Consider the following 5,835-nt stretch of genomic DNA (forward strand, 5'->3'; position numbering starts at 1 on the left):
TTAGCCTTTTTTTTTTTTGCATACTCACAAAGTAATCAGCATGCACTCCCCCATTCTGAGGCCATAAAACTCCCAGACCCAGCCATGCTGAGAGAGAGACCACCCTCACATCTCTCTCCTGAGAGCTGTTCCATTAACTCTTTTCTGCACCTCTTAACCTTCAATTGTCAGTATAAGCTCATTCTTCTTGGATGTGGGACAAGAACTTGGGATGCTGCCAAATGCTGGTACAAAAAAAGGTAGTAACACTTTATTTAGCTCTCTGACCCCTGTTGGCACCTGGTGGCCACCCCATGCAATAGGAAGCAGCGATGGGGTTGGGCCAGCTCTGGAGCTGCGGGGCACAGTGTGGCAACAGGACTGAAAGAGCTGTTAACACGTCCCCATTCTGCAGGCTGTGGTGGCACTAAAAGAGCTGTTAGCATGCTGTAACACCTCCTCTGGGGCTTCAAGGTCACAAACTTCCCCATTTGGCTACCATCATCTTCCCCTCGTATGGATGTCGCAGTCCCCTGGAGGAGTAACTTGTGACACACCTGGTTCAGTCACAAGCCCTGCATGGAGTGTGCACCTGTGCTAGCACTTGGAGTGGTCAGCCGGACCTGGCACTCACTCATCCAGACACACTCTCCACCGGGGGCTGAGTGCTCCATCATGGTGGTCATGGTATCCATGCAGAGCACAAGCCAAGCATGGCCTGGAGGGCTGAGTGGGAGGTGCACGTCCTGTGGTGAACCCAGGGCCAAGCAACACCTGGGCAGGGGTGTCAACAGCTGGGGAGGTCTCTGGCTGGCAAAGTGGCTGAGAAAAATCCTGCATCAAGAATTTTATTCAATTTTTGGGATGGGGCAAAGGCAATTCATTTACTGATTTTAATTTTCTCTATATTTTGTCCAAAGATCTAAAGATTAAAGTTGTGTCCATGTACTATTATATATGTATTTAGGATTAACAGAGATAGGCCTTTTAGTTCTTGATTCTGGAAATTATATCTGACTTAAATATTTACTCTTGGAGATTTTGGACTTATTTTTTGACTTTTTTTATAGGCCACACCATGTGATGAATTCAAATTATTTTTGTATCATTTGCCGAGTAGGCCAATCTATTCCCCTTAAGTCTTATTAACCAGACATTCTTTTTTTTTTTTCCCCAAGTCAGGTCTTTATTGAAAGTGGCAGGGGCCTCTCAATGTTCTATGAAAACTAACATATTAACCTCAGAATATTTAAGGAAACAAGTAAATTCAATTTTCTTAAAAATCAAAACATTCTGGATGACACAAGTACTTATGAGCAGACACAGTACCCGATCCAACACCACAAGGCAAATCTATGGCCATCATGGGCCCTGGGAGGACAGCGGCCAGGGCACTCCTCTGGGGGCTGCCCTGTTGCCTCTCCCCACCCCCATGGGAGGAGGCAAAGCTGCCCTGATAGTTGCTCTGCGCCTTGATCTGAGCGGCCATAGGGCTGCGTGAGTCTGCAGAAGACCCTACACAGCACAGGGCACCTTCCAAGTCAGCACAGTTCTTACGGAGCTCAGAACAAAAACAAAGCACCTTCTGTCCCCTATCTGAACAGCAGCGCGCTTCAGCAGGTTTCTGTTATGTGAAAACCTCTGCACTCGCTCCACCAGGTGCATCGTCAGCTTGTCTGAGATGCCAGGGCAGGACTCCTCGGCCAGGCTGAAGGCCTTCTCCAGCTCCTCCAGCTCACCCACGCTTCCGCCGCTCTGCTTGTGCTTCTCTTTGAGCTCTCCGAAGACGGGCCGGACCAGCGTGGACAGGCACTGGAACCTCGGCTGCCTCTTGACGGGCTCCGCAGGCTTCTGTGAGCCATGCAGGGCCGTCCCCTTGTGAAGCTTGCTGTGTGGACTCGGCCGGATGGTAGGGGGGAACGTCCAGATGGGGCCCTGCTCCTCGTTCTCCGCCTCGCTATCAATGTCAGAGTCCTCAGAGCTGGACTCCTCGCCATGCCCCTCTGACTTCCAGCGCTTATAGCGGTGGATGAACTCGGTGAGGAAGGAGGTCTTCTTGGTGTAGCGTGTCATGAATTTGTGCTTCAGGAGCTCCTTGGCCGTGGGCCGGAATTGGGAGGTCCTTGTTGAGGCAGGCCTCCAGGAACTCCTTGAAGGGCTTGCTGTGCTGGCCCTCCAGTGTGGGTGGGCTGTTCTTGGGAATCAGGAACAGGACGCACATGGGGTGGAGGTCAGAGTTTGGAGGCTCCCCCTTGGCCATCTCGATGGCCGTGATCCCCAGGGACCAGATGTCAGCCTTGAAGTCGTAGGCCGACTGCTTGATGACCTCAGGCGCCATCCAGAAGGGGGTGCCCACGGATGTGTTCCTCTTAATCTGCGTGTCTGTGAGGTGCCCTGCTACCCCAAAGTCCACCAGCTTCACGTCCCCCTGCTCCAAGAGTAGCACGTTGGCAGCTTTGATGTCTGGGCGGATCTTGCGTTCGGAGTGCAGATAATCCAGGCCCTTCAGAATCTCCCGCAGGATCGTGGCAATGTACGTCTCCTCCAGGGGACCTGGTTTAAGCAAATCCAGTGCTGAGCCGCCGCCCAGGTACTCCATGATGATCCATAGCTTGGTGCTCTTTAGGTAGGAGCCAAAGTAGCGGGTGATGTAGGGGCTGTCGCACTGGCTGAGGACGGTGATCTCCTGCTGCATGTCCTCGATCTCATCCTCGGCCTCCTCCAGGTGGACGATCTTGATGGCCACCACCTCCTTCGTGTGATTATCGATGCCCTTGTGGACCTACCCAAACGAGCCCTTGCCAGTGCAGTCGAGCTTGGTGAAGAGCTCTTCAGGGTCCACTCCAGAGTGCTGGTTGGCAAATCCCCGGAGGTGAGCCATGGCCACGCCGCCTCAGACCTTCCGCCGGCAGCCCCAGGAGGCGTCTGGATCCCGCGGAGAGGCGCGGAGCCGGCTAGCTCGCCCCTGCGGCGTCAGTCCACTGCGAGGGACAGCAGGAGCGTTTGGTGCCCAGTTCAGTCATCTGAGACCGAGCTCCGGGTCTGCGGGCTCCATGGAGGGGGGCTCCAGGAGACCCCCAGGCCGCCAGGGCCCCAACACGCCCCGGCCTAACGCCCAGGCGCCCGGGGGCTCGCCGCCCCTCCCGTCCCCGCCCCCCTAACCAGACACTCTTGAGATTTACATGGTGGCTTTTAGAGCTTTTGTCTTCTAATGCTGAAGTGTCATGAAGACATCAGAGAAAGTGACATCGCATGTTTTAGACAGGCATTTATTAGCAAAAATGTTAATGCAATTTGAAAAGTTTAAATACCAATAAACTACCTTCTTGTTTAAATTCAATGCAGTGCTTTACTTAGCAAATTTAACTCCTCACTTGTTTCCTTTCACAGTAATTGGCAACACCGTAAATCTAATTGCTAATGTCAAAATCAAGGCATAGCTATTCATCTCTCATTCTGAAACAATAAATCACTAGAGTCAGTCTGACTCCACCATTTAAAGATTCTCAGATCCTCCACTTCTTCCTACCATCCTTGTTCCCAGAGGTATAGTGCAGGCAACTGTTACGTCTCATTCGGATGACTGACAGTCTCCAATCATTTACCTGAGAGCATCCTGGGTGAATTTTTTCAAAACATAAATTGTCAGCCCTCCTTCACTGGCCTCTTGTGAAATTTAGGATGAAGCTTTAATGTTTAATGAGTCCTATAAATTGTTAGTATGTAATACTGGCCTACCTAGACTCACCACTCTCATACTGTTTCTAAGCCAACTATACAAATATGGTCTGGGTTACTACTTTTTTCTGATTTTTACACTTTCAATTATGTTCTTTCTGATTAAAATATTTCTCTTTCTTCTTGCCCCATTTTACCTATCCATCAACTGCTCATAATCTAGGACTTTTCAATTTTTTCCGATCCAACAATAGGCATACTGACCATTCTATGGAGGGTCCTTGTATTATCCACCTCCTCTATCCTAATGTTCATTGTACTTTTGACTGACATCCTCTTAGGCACAACACAGTTGCTAGCTCTGTACCTAGCAACAGTGATGGCCCCATGAGGATGTCACACAAAAGTACAATCAACTTTTTTTTACTATTTTTATTTTTAATTTATTTATAATTGATCATACAAAGATACAAATATATATAATTTGAATAGTAATGTGAGATCCAACAATTTGTTAGTTGATTCATTAAGCATTTTTCTGAGTATTTACATTGAGTTTGAAATGTATTGGCTGACGCTTTGCAAAGGTAACTTCAGACTGCATGGAACTTATCATGTGTTTGGAGGTATAACTAATAAATTGAATAATGCCATTTTATTTATTCTATGTAATGCTATTCTACTTAAAGCCATTCTAAACTTTGGATAAATATTTGTTGTACGAATCAATAAATGACATCAATAAATGACAATTATTAATTTATCTATATTACACAATAAACTCACATTGTTGTGTGCTCCCAATCTATTGATTTTTGTTTTTGTTGTTGTTTTAGTTTGGGTGTGGGGTGTCAGTGGATATCAACTAAATAAATCCACATCTCTCATGTATTAGTCAATGTCCTTGAGTTAAATCTGTTCCTCATAACAAAATGCCCAAGTGGAAGATTTTGAGGGAGATAGACTGAAAAATCTAGATAATATTGAGAGAAGGACATAGATGCATATTCTGCTATCAGTAAATAAGAGAGAAAAATATATTTAAATTTAGAAGGGAGATGAGCTATTTCAGAATGGTTGACATTATACAATGACTAAAAATAAAAGCAGTACAGTAAAAATAGATAAACTTTCTCTTGCTGTTCTAGTAGATAATGATCAGGATACATGTGAAAAAGGGAGATTATTAATGTAATAATCTTATAATTTAAAATTAAAAAGGTAAATTTTATAATTTATAGACATTCATAGTAACAGCCTAAAGCAGTGAATAAAGAATAAGAGTTTACAATGATTTTAAAAGTGATTATATTTCTTAGCATAATTTTGACATTATACTTCTTAGATGAAAATTATTATGGAAAACAATGTTTGGAAAATCCTTCAAATATGTTGTGTTCATTGTTACTTGTATAAAATCTACTACAGCATAAACTAAAGCCTTAACATTAATCTTATTGTTACAGAGAGTGTAAAGGAAGGATAAAACATATTGGGTAAATGTAAAAATAGAGCATAACAAAGGAACGAATCAGAAACATGTAAAATGGTCAAATGCGAATATTTTCTATTCTCTTTGTCATTTTCAGGGGAAATTTTAACATTTGCTTGCAGAGAGATATACTCACTTTTATTTTTTTCCTAGGATCATCCATTAAAATTACTACTCTGTTCTATTTTAATGGCATGTGAATTCATTACTTAAAATTAAGTCATTAAAAGCAAATGTTGCATGGATTTACATTTTTAAATTTATTTTCAGAATTTTCTCTTTATCCATACATGTTGTAACTTTAGTTTCTAATTAAAAATGCTTTTAAAATTGTTGCATTTTCACCCTCTTCTGACAAGCTCTTTGCCAACCCATTTATTTCATTAGGCTATGACTTTCTCCCTCAGTTAGTGGGTGCTGCAACTCTTCCACACCCCATTACTTTTCAATTGTCTTCTCCGAAGCACCACAGCACAGAGCAAAATTAGATGATATAGAAGAGTAAACAATGTTTCCCGTCACCCATTTTTTAATCTCCTATTTTTTTCCTTTCTCTGTCACTCTTTGCTTCCTGTTAGGTTTCCAGTACAACCCACTGGATCTGTAATGTTTTGTGAAGATCTGCCCAACCTTTCTTCTTATCTGGTTAGCATCCCATCATCTGAGATCTGTGCTCTTTTCAATGT

The 5,835-nt window shown here is 44.2% G+C and overlaps 1 pseudogene; it reads right to left on the reverse strand.

The window, feature by feature from the left end:
* Window positions 1-1,494: 1,494 nt before the first annotated feature.
* On the reverse strand, window positions 1,495-3,037 carry LOC129045023 (serine/threonine-protein kinase 25-like; annotated as a pseudogene).
* Window positions 3,038-5,835: the final 2,798 nt, after the last annotated feature.

Source organism: Pongo pygmaeus, chromosome 8 (assembly GCF_028885625.2).
Source record: "Pongo pygmaeus isolate AG05252 chromosome 8, NHGRI_mPonPyg2-v2.0_pri, whole genome shotgun sequence".
In the NCBI taxonomy this organism is placed as follows: domain Eukaryota; kingdom Metazoa; phylum Chordata; class Mammalia; order Primates; family Hominidae; genus Pongo; species Pongo pygmaeus.